Genomic DNA, 16990 nt, shown 5'->3' on the forward strand with positions numbered 1-16990 from the left:
GATTTTCCAGAGAAGGCTTGTTGAAAATGCTTAAACTGCCATCTTCAGAATTCCTTAGAATTGTTGCTTGTGTGCTGGCATTCTGATTCAGGAAGCTTGTGCAGTCTAAATAATCAAGCAGCTAAGGTTTGCCTCCTACCAAATGAGTAACTGAACAAACCTTGCCCAGTATTCATCATGTGGCCTAGAAGCCTGGGGACAAGACACTTCAAGTGGCACAGGGTGAGGAGAATTTGACCATCGTAACCGCTTGACTGGGTTGCAGGAGTATTGAAAAGTGTAATTTTCAAGGTAAGTATTGTAAATAAGGATCTGATAAGAACTACTTGCATTTGCAAATCCAGCATTATGGCTTTCAGTAGACTGGGGAGTTGCTCTGCCCCAGTGTCTTCTACGATACTGCATGCATTCAGAAACCTCTGACTAAGGTAAAAGGGAAAGTATCCCTTTGTTTATAGCATTAGCCAAAGTAATTGTCTTTCATGAAATGAGTGGGGGAAGACTACCTTTATTTGCTGTTGCTGGCTTCTGGTTTGTTGTCTCAGGAATCAAAGCTGCTAGTTTGTCTCTGTTGCTATTGTGCAAATGAAAAATGTATGATTTCTAGGTCAATACTGAAACGTTTTAGCCCTGTTTACATTATTCCTTTAACTGTGAATAGGGGTGGTATTTTCCAATGCTTTCTGCTAATAGAATAATATCTTCTGAGGTAAAGTGTGGTGGAATCTAGTGGCATTAATTATTAGAACAGCCTTTTGGCTGAGGTGCATTTGCAGGTGATTTTTGCTGTTGTGAAACAGATAATCACTCTGGGCAGATTTCTGGCTACATGTGTACACAGGAATACTCTAAAATGTCAAGTTCAGCTTCTGGTATATTGCCAAGATACAATCATTGTCTGTTAAATACGATGGAGGTTTTTGTGTTCTATACTGTAATTATGATGTGGTACAACAGTGCAGTAAAGCATCTGGTGGTGCTGGTTTATTCTAAACTGAGAGGTGAGGTGGTGGCAGATTTTGTGATTGAGGAGTGCAGTTCCCTTAATGTATAGGCTATAGGGAGATCCTATCTGTGTACAAAAGAAACATGGTGGAAGAGAACAAAGATGGTGCCAGGTTCATTTTGGTAGTGTCTAGTGGCAGAATGAGACAATGGGCACAAATGAAAAAAAACAACCACTAAACTCTGAGCAGTAGAAAATGCTTTTTTAGAGGTTTGTCAAAGACTGAGTCTGTAGATTGAAGATTTAGCTGACAAAGCTCTGGGCAAATGGCTTTAGCTGACCCTACTTGAATAGGGGCCTGGGACCATGTGACCTGGAGGGCCTTTTCAATCTGAATGACTCTTTGGAGTGAAAGCACCCCTGCTAGCTTCCTAGGCTTAGCAGGGTGTGTAACCCTGTCTGCATACCGTGGATGTTCTGTGTATAGAAAGATGCATCATTGCTTGCTATAGCCTGATAAATTTTATAAGAATGTCTCTTTTCCTGCTTCTGTTAGAGGTGGCCAAACAGGACACTTTGTATGTCAGGGCTGTGATCTTGTCTTCAAAATAAATAATTCTCTATAATCACCTAGGGCTGTGCTGTTTTGCTGGAGGGGTAGATCACTGGATGAGGAATAGGAGCTGGTATGTTTGTACCCGGTTAAGATCCAGTTAATAAATTAGCAACAGACAGCTAATGGGTGAAGGAGACTGTAAGCGAGGATTTGGGATCTGCTAATAAGTTCAGTGTAATAATTTGAGGGAGACTGTAGCTCAGAAGATAGATGAAAATATGTAATGCAGGAGTACAGGTGATGGGAGCCAGTGCAGACTGGGTACTTAGCTCAAATAAGGCTATTGCTCTCTAAAGACCTGCAGGAATAAGGGATCTAAATGCACTGTGTCCTAGTGGCCTCTATCACAAACTGTTTGGACAGAGCGAGTCGCAAAGTGACTGCTTACAGTTCTGTATGTAATTTCTATTATGGTTATACTGTGTTTCTTGAACAGTAATTTGGTGCAGTGAAGAGTGAAGCCTGTGTTAAGCTGCTTTGCAATCTGATGTACAAGGAGAGTTTCCACAGTTCTAAGTTAATTGCTGGCTATACAGTAGACATGAGTAGGGAATACTGGAGAGACTTTAAAAATGATCTTTGAAATACTGCAGTTAAAAGCAACTTTTCTTTTGAATTCTTTCCATGGATACTTAGGGAGGTTTCATTCTAACTTTGTCAAACAATAGACTGGTCAGTTTAGCAAAGAGTTGTAGAACAATCTTTCCTAAGTGAGAAGAGCATGTATTTGAGATGCTGATATTTATGAATACATTGGATTGTGTGGTTAAAGTATTTCTTAGAAAAAGGCAAATTCAACCAAAAGAGGCAATGGTGGAAAAAATCTCATGCTGCATAATAAACCTATGCTTAACAGAACTTGGATAAAATCATTTTTGGGACAGAGAGAGTGAGAAGATGGTAAATTTGTCAGGTAAAGTGTATTTTTATGGTTTATCTGCTCAGCTATGGTGTTTTTTTTATCTTAGACATAACTTTGACGTGAGAACAATCATGCTGCATCTACTCTAGTTTCTGGGTTTGAACCAGTTCTTGCTCTCCAAGGATAATTAGAGTTTTTACTCTGCTTTTGAAAAACTGAGTCTTAGATAACTGTCTATACAGTACAAACCCAAAAATAGGTCTTTAAGGACTTAGAGTAAGATTGGAAAGAAAAATAAATTAAGAGGAAAATGGGACGGGGACCTTAATTTTCCAGTTTCCTGTAAATGCAAATCTGGTGCTATAATGTCAACTTATAGGTGTGCTATAATGTCAACTTACAGGTGAACAGCAGTTTTCACTCTAAATGGATGACTTCTATGGAAAAAATATTTCCTGGGGCTCTTTTAAATATGAGCTATGGAGAAGAGGGCATCATTCCAGTGTTTTAAACATCAGGTCCTGAGAGTCATGTTCCAGAAAGTGCACAAAGACTTAGTCCAACTGCAATGCCTCAAACTGATTTTCTTGAAAGATGTGGAAGATTTGGTGAAGAAAACTCTTAACAGTAATAGCCTAAAGATGCATTCCTCTGGCCCGATGAGGAGGTACAGTAACTTGTATGCTTAATGTTATTTGTAGACTGTTGGAGAATACATTTTACTGGATGTGTTATGTATGCAGAGTAGCAGATAGTTCCTGCTCTAGTATCTTGCCATACAAACAGGATATCATACAGTCTCTTGTCCTTTCTTTTTTATTTCCAGAAGGAGGTGACCTGAAAATAGGCAAAGAGGCAAACAGGGGAAAGAAAAGATGAAAGAATGTACAATTAGGGAAATTGGAATGAGGGGGGGAGGAAGAAATTAAGTGCAAGACAAAGTCCAGTGCTATTATCTGAACAATACCAGGATTCTAAGGCTGGATCCTAATGCTGTTCCTGTATGTTCTCAAATTACAAGGGTGGTAGTTGAATCTGATACGTTTCCTGTGGCCCTCACAGCTGGAATAGCCTGTTAGATTGTTTCAACTGGATAATCCTTATCTTGCAGGTACACCCTTTGGGTAGGCATGTACTGGCTCAAGCTAAACTTCCCTATCAGTAAACTAGGGCTTTTCTCTGTAGCTGTTGACACCTTGCTCAGCAGACAATACTGGCTCTTCATTCTGCAGCCCTCCCTCAGCTATTTCAGTGGCCACTATCTTGTGCTGGGGACAAGGCCACCTTAGAGCTTAGGCAGGTATTCCCATTCCTTCCAAGTCTGACAAGCCTACAGGTAGGATCAATTACCTGCTGTACAGCAATATGCCACTGGTCCTGTGCACCTTCTGAAAAGCCACATGGGCTTTGGCAGTCAGAAAAATGCAGTGAAGGGCCCTTGAGGGAAGGAATTTCTGCTAGTTTTCTACATAGGCAGGACTGTAGAAGTATTAAGCTCTTTGTAGTAAGAGCTGTTTGTTTGTTTTTTGAACTAAGAGATTTTATTGCAATATGCTGCTTTTAAGAGGCAAAAAAAAGTCCTATTTTTCTCCCCTTCTCTCCATTTGTTAATAACACTGGAAGCCTTGGATGATTAGCAGCACCAGGAGGGCTTGAGGTTTCTTGGTTCCCTCCTTTTCTAAGGTGTTTAAGCCTCTGACTACTATAAACACTTCTTACTTTTCCCCCTCTTAAACAGCCTCTGCTTTTCTCATTAGCCAAACTTTAAGCCTTTGAAAGAGACCTTTGAAGCTCCCTGTATTCCATGTGGAAAAGAGTCTTTTGTTGCTTTTGCTGCCAGGTTGTTCCCACAGAACACAGAAACTGCAAAGCTCTGTGGTCAGTGTACTCTTTACATTTGATTCAAAAGGCCTTGGATATCCTTGAAAATAAAGCTCCTTAATGGGTTTAAATGTATGAAAACTAACACTAATTTGGAATTGTGTCACAAAATAGTGCAATATGTTGGAGTTATTTGGGTTTGGTTTTTTTAATGGTGTGAATAAGACAGACTGTATAATTGATTTGCATTTTCAACTCTGAGAATGCTAAGCATTTTTCCATGGAATTAATACTGGCATTTATTTGTGCATGTGTTACATTCTTAAAAGGCTGCCAAGATAGAAAGTATGGGAGGTTGTCTTCTGTTGATGTTTGCCAGCCAGGTTAACAGGCTGCTTTGCAAGAGCAAATGAGCACTTTGAGCTGTTCTTCCTGTCCAGTACAAGTTTTCTTTTTGGGTATGGACTGTGGTGCCCAGGCTAAACACACAGGGAAGTTGTGCATCCATGCTAGCTTTTCCACCCTTGTGCTCATCAGTAGCTGGGGTTGATGCTGTGGGCAGGCAGTGGCTTCCCCTAAAACCACTTAAAATCCATGTGTAGTTCTTCACAACACTTGAGAAGAAACACCACAAAGCATCTCTTGTGGCAGCTTTTTCTTTCCTTTCGAGTTTGCCCATGTTCTGCCCTTTCCTAAAGAAGCATTAGCTCAGAAGACACATCTCTGCGTGTGATCTAAGTTGGAGGTTCCTCCCAGAAAGGCCCAAATTGCCATGCTATAGATTCATGATTTATTTCTCAGAAATTATACTTGAGTATGGATTTTGTTGCCAAGGTTCTGATAAAAAGGTACCAGGGGACTGGCCTGTTGGAAGGCAGTGAAAAGGAAAAGGATTTGTGGGTGCTAGCTGATGGGAGATTGACCATGAGCCCGCAACGTGCTCTTGTGGCCAAGAGAGCCAATGCCGTTCTGGGGTATTAGAAGGGCTGTGGCTGGGAGGTTGAGAGGTTCTACTGCCCATCTACTCTGCCCTGGTGAGTACTGGTGTGCTACCTACCCTGGTAACACATCTGAAGTACTGTGTCTAGTTCTGGACTCCCAGGTCACAAGGGACATAAAACTGCTTGAGAGAGTCCAGTGCAGAGACACAAAGATGGTGAAGGGAATGGAACATCTCTCTTACAAGGAGAGGCTGAGGGAGCTGGGGCTGTGCTGCTTGGAGAAGAGGAGACTGAGAGGTGACCTCATCAGTGTTTATAAAGATATGCAGGATGAGTGCCAGGAGGCTGGAGCCAGGCTGTGCTTAGTGATGCCCAATGACAGGACAAGGGGCACTGGGTGGAAGCTGAGGCATAGGAAGTTTCATCTAAACATGAGGAGGGATTTTTTCCTTGTGAGGGTGACAGAGCACTGAAACAGGCTGCCCAGGGGAGTTGCAGAGTCTCCCTCTCCGGAGATACTCAAAACTCATTTGGATGCATTCCTGTGTGATCTGGTCTAGGTGATCCTGCTCTGGCAGTGGGGGCTGGACCAGATGATGTTTCAAGGTCCCTTCCAGCCCCTGACATTCTGTGATTCTGTGATTTTTTTTTTGTTTGCTGAGGAAAGGTACAAAATGCTTTTACTGTTTTGCTCTTATTAAGGCATATTTACTACAAAAGCAGTGTAATTGGGAGAAAGTGTGTTGGGGGAAGGAGTTCAAGGTGTCACAGCTTCATAGTCCCTTCATGGCTGCCTCTAAAGATAAGTCTGCTTCTGTATTAGATGTAAAAAAAACCAAAGAATCAGTCATTTACTGCTGAAGCAGATTGGAAGTAGCTGCATCAAACCTAAGGCTTTATTCCTCATCTGCATCTGGAAGGAGATACTTTTTTATCTGTGAAGTGTAGGCAAGCAGCTATTGAGGTAATGTGCTGAGTAGTCTTAAGCAAACAGTTTCCAGAGGACATCTGATGCAATTACATTTTATATCAGAAGCATAGGGAAAAATGTATCCAATGTTCAAGTGTACACATTTCTGCCTTCAGCCTTCTCTTCTGCACCTGGCCAAGTAAGCTGTTTTCACCACCAATGCTGGAAGATATATTCACTCGCTGTCTAGTTATCCATCCACTAGTCACATATTAGGATGAAAGGAAGCAAAAGAAATGACATCTTTCAGCTCAGCTATGCTTTCCTTGAAGGGGAGGGGCAGGCCCTATCTTGGCAGTTGTGCCCAAGGGCAAAATTTCACTGCCAGTGTCTCTCTAGAGAACATTCTTGAGCCTTCTCAGACAAGAGACTTCTCTCGTCCTTAGCTCTGGAGTGATGAGCAATATTAACAAAAAATCAATCTGATCAATTTAAAACTATCACTGAAATAACTGGGAGCTGATACCAGTTTGTGCTTTTCTCAGTCTTTGATTAAATTGAAAGAAAAACAAATTGAAATGAGAGTTGAGTTTAATAATATACCTTCAGATGGGGGTGGGGGAGAAATGCCCAAATTCACTTGCTTAAAAATGCTAATGGTAAGGAGCTATGCATTATGTGGTTTCTTGAAGAAGCCCAGCTCAATTGAATGAACACAACACAGTTTTAATGAGAAGGCAGAGAGAGAAGGAAAATATCAAGCTGGTATCTTGCAACCAATTGCTTCTGTGTACTTTCTCCTAGATTTCACAGAGAAAATGCTAGCAACGTGCTCACTTAAAAGCAACTCAAATCTCAATACCTTAATTTTTTTTTAAGACAAGGTAAGAATTTATGTCAATTGCACATATGTGGAGAGAAGCAATAGCTGTGGCTTGCTTTCAGAATGTAGGTGGGTGAAGGCTCTGGAGACTTAATTTGTGCATCATAGAATCAACCAGGTTGGAAGAGACCTCCAAGATCATCCAGTCCAACCTAGCACCCAGCCCTGTCCAGTCAACTAGACCATGGCACTAAGTGCCTCATCCAGGCTTTGCTTGAACACCTCCAGGAACGGTGACTCCACCACCTCCCTGGGCAGCCCATTCCAATGCCAATCACTCTCTCTGCCAACAACTTCCTCCTAACATCCAGCCGAGACCTCCCCTGGCACAACCTTGAGACTGTGTCCCCTTGTTCTATTGGTGGTTGCCTGGGAGAAGAGACCAACCCCCACCTGGATACAGCCTCCCTTCAGGTAGTTGTAGACAGCAATGAGGTCCCCCCTGAGCCTCCTCTCCTCCAGGCTGCACACCCCCAGCTCCCTCAGCCTCTCCTCATAGGGTTTGTGTTCCAGGCCCCTCATCAGCTTCGTTGCCCTTCTCTGGACATATTCCAGTACCTCAACATCTCTCTTGAATTGAGGAGCCCAGAACTGGACACAGCACTCAAGGTGTAGCCTGACCAGTGCTGAGTACAGGGGCAGAATAACCTCCCTTGTCCTACTGGCCACACTGTTCCTGATCCAGGCCAGGATGCCATTGGCTCTCTTGGCCACCTGGGCACACTGCTGGCTCATCTTCAGCTACTGTCTTTCATGATGATACATGGCCTGTACTGTCTGCTTCATCTGAACTTTAAAGTTCGTTCCTCAGCATATTTTGGGTTTGTGTTTTCACTTTCCACATACAAGAACTACTTTTTAAAATTCTAATTATTCCTCTCAGAGATTTGAGTGGTGTAGGTCAAAGTTCTGCTTTTTTTGCATACTTGTTCCATTTCCTTTCTTCTTACCACCTCTCTTCCCTTTGCAGTTGCAAGCAATTCCAAAATTAAACCTACATATTCAACTTCAGTTTCTTTGTGAGAGACATAGATTTTGCAGTGCTAGGTTAATGATCTAACTTGGTGATCTTAAAGGTCTTTTCCAACCTAAATCATTCCATGGTAAGCACAGGCACTGTTGCTCTTTCCTCATCTTACTCTCATTGTTCAAAATATAGGATAGATAGATGGGTTTAATTGTTTGAACTCCATCAGTTCTGAACTTTTCTGATGCATGGCCATTCTTGTGGGAGCTTCATCTTGCCAACAAACAGAGCTGCTCTTCACTCCACTACTTGGAAGCTGTCTTCCCTGTATCCTCCAGGGCTCTATTTCTCTTCTGCTTCTCTGCTTGAGGTGCTCTTCCATTCTCCATTCTATGTCTAGTATAATAGTTACCCAGCAACAAAGCTCTTCACCTCCTGAACAGAGTTTTCTACCTCTTCTGTGAAAAGCTTAGAAGGATGTTTGTGGCAGCTACAGAGGACCAGTGAATGTAGCCTGTGTAAACCTGTTGCCAGGCAGAAAACAGTCACAGTTCAGATCTTTGGCATAGGTCTTTACACACATGTATTGTAACTCACTTATCACAGGGAGGGCCTGTCTTCTCTGCTGACTTACAGCCTCAAAGCAGATCCTAGTTGGGAAATCCTTTTCCAGATTGACTTGCCCTTTGGCACAGCAATCTCAGTAATGGGATGAAAAATAAATTGGCATGAATTTTTAGCCAAGTACCCTGCAGGAATGAGTCTGACAGTCTCAGTTCTTCAAGCAATAAATTTAAGCTGAGCTTTTTGGGGGTTTGTCATGAGTTCTTGCATTTTTTTCTGGAAACTTGACTTAATATTTACACTTAAGATATATTTCCCCCCAAACTTCCTCCCATAAAGGCTGATTATTGTAAAATACTTCTTCACTTTCCATAGCAATTTTGCAAGGTTATTCATGTATGACTAACACCTTAGGCAAGCATCAGTGCTTCACCTTCCAAGGGAGCCATGCTGCAGCAAAGTCAGAACCTTGACAGGTACCAAAATGCTGGACCACACTTTTGAGTCAGATTCTACCTTCAAGTCCACCACGTTGTACTTTGTTGCATGGAAATATCAGAAGAAATATTAGCATCATTCTCCTCTCTGCACTTCTTCAGGATACTAATCCTACACCAGACCACTAAGCTCTCAGCTCTCCTCCAGCTCCCAGGTTTGCATGCAAGTAAGTAAATCAGATGAAAATTACATGATAGGAAGAAAATTATTTGTGTTCTAACACTGAAGCACACCTGTGACTCCCATTTATATGCTTCAGCTGAAGGCCACTGGAGTCTCCCACTAAATTCAGTGGGATCTGGATCAAGTCCACAAGATAGTATCTTGACAACCTGTGGGATATGTTTTGATAGAGCATATTTTAAAGGACATGCTGAGTTCTAACCAATAAAGCAAGTAAGTGTTTAGCTTGAGCAATAGGTCAAAGCCTGTGCTGAATGTCAAGTATGAACTTTGCTGAGCTGGGACCTAAACAGCAATTTACATTGAAGGCTGTCCCCATTCAGCATCTGAGAAATAAGGCTTCTGCAGTCACACAGCCCCAGTAGATACCACTGTGGTTGCAGCTCTTTCAGACCAGAGCTGACTCAAACCCAGCCACTTTGAAATGAAAAGGCAGTCCAGCTTGAAGTAAAAACGGAGAGATATTCTACCTTAGGGAGTGGCAGAGGATACTAGTAAGTGTTGGGCAGTGTTGTTTCTTCCTACTATTACCCAACATCTCCCACATTTTTGATTGCCCAGGTTCTTAAAGCAAGCAAGCAAACAAAATTCTGCCAAGCAAACAACGACAAACCATAAAACCCAACCAAAACAAAACCAGCAACAACCCAAAGCCCCACCTGGAAAAAATGACAGCAGTAATTGCTTCTTTTTCAAAGCCCAGGCAGTTAGTGTTTTGTTCTGTTGTCCAGAGGCACTCAAAAAATTCACTTCACTCTAAGTACCATGCAAATGAATATTTCCACTAATAAAATATGCATGGCCATCTGAAATGCAAAAGATGGGCATAAATTGCCATGTGTTGGCTGAGGCATAGGAGCTCTGTGTATGACCTGAGCACAAGTAATTCAAATCAGCTTAGCCCTTTGCAGTGTCAGCTCAGTTCGTGCTGCCAGGGGGTGCCGTATTTGAATAAACTCAAGAGAAGGTTGTCCCCTTCCACACAAAAACTAGGCAAACACAATGTGTGTCCCACCTCAGCTGCTCTATTGATGCTCTTTGAATTGCAGGTGAAGTGAAACTTAAGTTGAGCCAACAGGCTTCACAGTGGAGCTGTTGAGGCACGTGATGTATTCTCTTCTTTTGACTGCTTGCTCTGAGCATGACAACTACAAATACAGAGTGGTAGCTCCTAAATTACTGCAGAAAAGCACAGTAAGCTCATCGAGGAATGCTCTTACAACCAACACTAACTTCATCTCACCTGGTGCATGAGAACCTGCTGCCTTCCACAACTGTTTATTCCCGTGGCCTTGGTAGCCCACTAGGGCATTGATCTCTTAAGCACAGTTTTTAAAGAGCTGTTGCAGGAATCATCTTTGTAATGGCTGCTGGAAGAAAGGTGACATACAGAATCAAGTTTTTCCTAATGTCTAGCCTAAACCTACCCTGGTGCAGCTTGAGGTGGTTCCTTCTTGTTCTGTCACTAGTTACCGGTGAGAAGAGACTGGCATCTACCTCTATATATTGCCTTTCATGTAGTTGTAGAGAATAATGATGTCTCCCTTCACACTCCTCTGCCTCAAACTGAACAGTTTCAGTTCCCTCAGCTGTTTTTCCTAAGACTCATTCTCTAGGCCCTTCACCATCTTCGTTGCTCTTCTTTGCACCAGCTCCAGCACCTCGATGTTACTCCTGTATTGAGGTGCCCAAAACTCAGCACACAATACTTAAGGTGTGGCCTCACAGCACAGGGGGACAATCACTTCCTTAGTCCTACTGGTCACATTGTTTCTGATGCAAGCCAGAATGCTGTTGGCTTTCTTTGTCACTTGGACACACTGCTGGCTCCTGTTCAGCTGTTTGTCAGTTAGAACTCCCCAGGTCCCTTTCTGCTGGACAACTTTCCAGCCCTGCTTCCTCAGGCCTATAGTGTTACATGAAGTTGTTGTGGCCCAAGTGCGTGATTCAGCACTTGGCTTTGTTGAAGGACATCCCACTGACCTCGGCCCATTGATCCAATCTAAGTCCCTCTGTAGAACCTTCCTACCCTCCAGCAGATCAACACTCAATGTCATCTGCAAATTTACTAACGCTGCACTCTACCTCCTCATCAAGATCATTGAGAAAGATGTTAAACAGAAGTGGTCCTAATGCTGAGCCCTGAGGAACACCACTTGTGACTGTCAGCTCATGCAAAAAGGTCTTCAGAATGCAACCAAACCACCTAAGCTTTCTCTTTGTGACTCTTCAGTCTTGAAGTCCTTTGTGGTGTATATAGTGAAAAGCAATGTGTTCTTTCTAATGTTACCCATCCTCTAAAAAAACCCAATTGTTCTCTGTTTTAATTCCCTTGTAGGGGGTTAAAAGAAGCAAAAGTGTTCTGCCTCTGTGGCTAAGGGGAATTCATATTGCAAGTGCACCAAGGTATGAATGTTTCTGCAGCTCACAAGAGGAGTCAGCAGATTGGATGCATATCATATTTATGTGGCAGAACAATGATGTGTAAAATCCCTTTCTTGCTTAAATTACAGTTCTGCAATATTTAAAACGCTTTTGACCCTTTCAGCATTGAGGCTGGTCCTACGAGGAGAGGCTGAGGGAGCTGGGATTGCTTAGCCTGGAGAAGAGGAGGCTCAGGGGAGACCTTATTGCTGTCTACAACTACCTGAAGGGTGGTTGTGGCCAGGAGGAGGTTGCTCTCTTCTCTCAGGTGGCCAGCATCAGAACGAGAGGACACAGCCTCAGGCTACGCCAGGGGAAATTTAGGCTGGAGGTGAGGAGAAAGTTCTTCACTGAGAGAGTCATTGGACACTGGAATGGGCTGCCCGGGGAGGTGGTGGAGTCGCCATCCCTGGGGCTGTTCAAGGCAGGATTGGACGTGGCACTTGGTGCCATGGTCTGGCCTTGAGCTCTGTGGTAAAGGGTTGGACTTGATGATCTGTGAGGTCAGCTGGGGCTGTGCTGCTTGGAGAAGAGACTGAGAGGTGACCTCATCAATATTTACCAATATCTGCAGGGTGAGTGCCAGGAGGATGGAGCCAGGCTCTGCTCAGTGATGCCCCATGACAGGACAAGGGGCAATGGGTGGAAGCTGAGGCATAGGAAGCCTCATTTAAACCTGAGGAGGATTTTTTTCCTTGTGAGGGTGACAGAGCACTGAAACAGGCTGCCCAGGGGAGTTGCAGAGTCTCCTTCTCTGGAGATACTCAAAACTCATTTGGATGCATGCCTGTGTGATCTGGTCTAGGTGATCCTGCTCTGGTAGCGGTGGGTGGACAAGATGATCTTTTAAGGTCCCTTCCAGCCCCTGCCATTCTGTGATTCTGTGATTTTTGGATCTTCCCTGAGGACCAAACTTTGAATTTGTGCTTTAACCCTGTTTTATTCGGAAGCATTGTTTAGGGGTCTATTAATCTCTCTACAGCTGACACTCAAGCCCATCTGTTCAGTAGTTGGTTACAACACCACTAAACCTGGCACTTGAATATATGGGATGCCAGCTCTTGCTTCTCTGTTGTGAACATAGAGTCATCCCTGGTTGCTATTTTTGCATGAAAATGATTCACAACGTGGAATGTACTGTACTACAAAAGGGATGGAAGAGAACAATTCCGTGGTACATGTTGGAAGGCAGAAGCAGTGGCTGGCTGCCGCGATTCACGCGTGTGCTGCCCAGGCATTCCAAACATGGCCTGCTTCACAATTAGCCACAAAATGTGTAAACCATAAAAGGAAAACCATCACTCTAACAGCAAGTGATTCTGGCTGGCTGCTCGAACTAAAGAAAGGTTATAATTCAGGGAGGGGGTGAAGTGTCAAAACTGACTGGACGTCTCGTGATTGACTTTGTACTCGGGCAGCCCGGGCTGGCAGCCCTTGCTTGAAGGATTCACTGTGCTTCAAAAGTCGAGAGGGTCCAATGGGAACTGATCACTGGCATTTATTAATAGTTGCCTGTGTCGTCAGAGCACTGTGTGCAGCCATTTGTTGAAGGCAGGGGCACATATGGGATGGCTGAACTGCAGCCTAGCTCCTCTGAGGAGCCGAGGGGCTGCTGCCCACGTATTCCTCATGGAACAGGCTTGGCAGAAAGAAGGCAGTGAGTAGGCTGAGCCCTGGCAGATTGCTCTTCCCCCAGCACAGCTGAAAAGTGAAAACAACACTGCTGAGAGCACTCAGCTGGCTGTCAGCTTCAGACATGAAAATGTAGGTGTTGCTTCCTTCAACATGTCTGCTTTTTCAGGACCCCTGTCAAGCTTGGCATAACCAGGTGTGTCTTGAGGACATCGTGCTCCTTCCAAGGCCCTTTATGAGGTTCAAGGATCTGTTATTTTTGACTAGAAGCTTGCAGTGCCTGAAGATGGGGAGAACTCAAATTATAGCTGATAACAACCTGCTCACAATTTGTGAGACTATTAAAGCATGCCTCCTGAAAGCCTTTGACATACACTTGGGTATGGCTCTGGGGGGAAAAATGTGAGCAAATAGAAGTGTAGAAGTTCCTACTGTAGCAGTTGCTAATTTGCTCCTTTGAAAGTAGACCCTGCGGTGATAATGCTTGTGTACATGCTGTCCTTTGTCTGTCAGGGATTCATACCTGACTCAGCCATGGTTCTGGCTGTACTTCTTGCAGCAGGCAGGCCCTTTCCTCTTTTGGGGCTGAATCTGTTTGCTGATCAACAGTCTTGAGCTGCCATCAATTATTGTTCCCTGCAAACCAAATTACTGATGCTCTATTTGTCACAATTACAGTTCTAGAAGGGAATTTATCTTTAAGACATAAACAGCAGCAGAGTTTGTTCCTCAGTGTTTACTTGAAAACACAGCAAAGGACTGTATTAATGTGAATTATCAGGGGGCAGACTTTCTCAGTCAAACAAATGCTAGCCTTTCATTTGAAAATCCTTTAGGATCTCATTAGCTGTTCTGTGCCAGGTGGCCTCCTGTGGTAGAACAGCCATTCTGAGTAAACAGCAACCCCTTAAATGAGTTATAGATACTGCTACTATAATTTGCAGCAAATCACCTGTAGAATCATAGAATGGTTCAGGTTGGAGGGGACCTCAAAGATCATCCAGTTCCAACCCCCTGCCATAGGCAGGGACACCTCCCACTAGAACAGGTCACTCAAAGCCTCATCCAACCTGGCCTTGAACACCTCTAACCCTAACCACCTAGTGGTGGTCAATGGTGCCACATCCAGTTGGCAGCCAGTCACTAGTGGTTGATTCTATGTTTCTATGACCTCCAGGGAAGGAGCAGCCACAGCCTCCCTGGGCAACCTGTGCCACTCTTTCACCATCCTCACTGTCAAGAACTTCCTAACATCCAGTTTGAATCTCCCCTCTGCCAGTTTAAACCCATTTCCCCTCATCCTGTCACTACAAGTAAATAGTCCCTCCACAGCCTTCCTGTAGGCCCCTTTTAGATACCAGCAGGCTACTCCAAGGTCTCCTGGAATCCTTCTCCAGGCTGCAGAGCCCCAACTCTTGTAGCCTGTCCTCACAGTATCCTTTAAAACAGTGTTTCCAGCCTTGGCATTTCAGCCTGCATCTAGTGTGTTTTGTGGGCAGAGTAGATCTTCTCGGCTGCTGATTTAGAGCATGGCTTTACATTTCTGTAATTGTTCTGTGCTAGAACCCCTCTCGTTTGACCTCCAGCTAACAGCTAGACACAACTGGCATCTGTGCTGAGGTTTTTGATCATGTAGCCTAAGTAGTCTCACGAGCAACTGCTGCCCATCTAAATCCCATCATCACAAGGACGACACAAGCCGCTGCACTGCTGCAGTAACCCTATCTGCGGGGGCTAGCTTTTCAATTTCACAAATGCATATCAACATCCTGTGAATGGCTTAAAATACAGTTGCAGGCAGGACAGAGATTTTGTAAAAGCAACGTCTCTGTGCTCTATATTAACTCTGAATTATAAACAGAGCAGAATATACACAAGTCCTGCTTTCCGGATGATGATGATGGGGTGGGTTTTTTTTATCCTGGTATTAACCAGCAGGAGAAAGCTCTGTGCTGTTCACAGCCTCATGTCTGTTGCTAAATGTCAGCTTCTCTACATGCAGGAGCAGTATTTTTGTCACTTCCACAAGCTTAGATTTCCAACACTCACTTAATTGAAGTAAAATTAAGCGATCTTTTAACAGTCATGACCCAGAGGGTCTGTGACTGTCAGAATTAAAGGTTAGTAGCTTGGGTTTGGTGTTTATTTTTTCTGCAGTCCTGACTATGCCAGGAAATGCCTTTTGCATTACTCACCTTTACTTAACCAATTGTGCCCAAGTCAAATTTGTTAAGCTTATAAATTAAGGACCCAAACTTTTGTTAGGTGTCACTCCAGGAAATTTGGGCAGTTTTAATTCAGTTCAGTGAGAGGGATCACAGACCTCCAAAAGCAGTTTGTTTAGACTTTCCCCCTTCACTACTACTAACTTCTGCAAAGTTAGCCAGCTCTCTGCAACTGCCTTGTGGTTGCTGCAGAGGGTCAGAATCAGCAGTACCCTAGAGATTTGGGCTGGCAGAGGTAAGCCTTGCTGGCCCACGTTCAGCACTGACCTCAGTGCCAGGCAAGGGCATGGAACAGGTCATGCTGAGTGCCATCACAAAGCACCTACAGGATGGCCAAGGGATCAGGCCCAGCCAGCATGGGTTTAGGCAGGGCAGGTCCTGCCTGACCAACCTGATCTCCTTTTATGATCAGGTTACCCGCCTGGTGAATGTGGGGCAGGCTGTGGATGTAGTCTACCTGGACTGCAGCAAAGCCTTTGATACCTTCTGTCACAGCAAGCTCCTGGCCAAGCTGGCAGCTCATGGCTTGGGCAGATTCACTCTGATATAGGCCAAGAACTGGCTGGAGGGCTGGGCCCAGAGAGTGGTGGTGAATGGTGCCACATCCAGTTGGCAGCTGTCACTGGTGGTGTGCCCCAGGGATCAGTGCTGGGCCCAGTCCTGTTCAATATCTTCATTGATGACCTAGGTGAGGGGATTGAGTCCAGCATCAGTAAGTTTGCAGATGACACCAAGCTAGGAGCAGCTGTGGATCTGTTGGAAGGTAGGAGAGCCCTGCAGAGGGACCTAGACAGGCTGGATGGGTGGGCAGAGGTCAACAGGATGAGATTTAACAAGGCCAAGGGCAGGGTTGTGCACTTTGGCCACAACAACTCCAAGCAGCGCTACAGGCTGGGGACAGAGTGGCTGAGAGCAGCCAGGCAGAGAGGGAACTGGGGGCACTGGTAGAGAGTAGCTGCAGATGAGGCATCAGTGTGCCCAGGTGGCCAAGAGAGCCAATGGCATCCTGGCCTGTATCAGGAACAGTGTGGCCAGTAGGACAAGGGAGGTTATTCTGCCCCTGTACTCAGCACTGGTCAGGCCACACCTTGAGTGCTGTGTCCAGTTCTGGGCCCCTCAATTCAAGAGAGATGTTGAGGTGCTGGAATGTGTCCAGAGAAGGGCAATGAAGCTGGTGAGGGGCCTGGAACACAAACCCTATGAGGAGAGGCTGAGGGAGCTGGGGGTGTTTAGCCTGGAGAAGAGGAGGCTCAGGGGGGACCTCATTGCTGTCTACAACTACCTGAAGGGAGGTTGTAGCCAGGGGAGGGTTGGTCTCTTCTCCCAGGCAGCCAGAGAAAATGCAAATAATCACAGAATCACAGGATGTCAGGGGTTGGAAGGGTTGTCCTTGACTAATTATGCTAATATGTAGGCGTGTGCTTTGTGTCCCGAGGGATATATTGAGAGCTGAAATGATCAATAAAGGTCTCTGGCATAATTCACATTGAATTGTCTGGAGTCCATGTGGCATCTCCT

This window comes from Pogoniulus pusillus, chromosome 18, assembly GCF_015220805.1.
Source record: "Pogoniulus pusillus isolate bPogPus1 chromosome 18, bPogPus1.pri, whole genome shotgun sequence".
Classification (NCBI taxonomy): Eukaryota; Metazoa; Chordata; class Aves; order Piciformes; family Lybiidae; genus Pogoniulus; species Pogoniulus pusillus.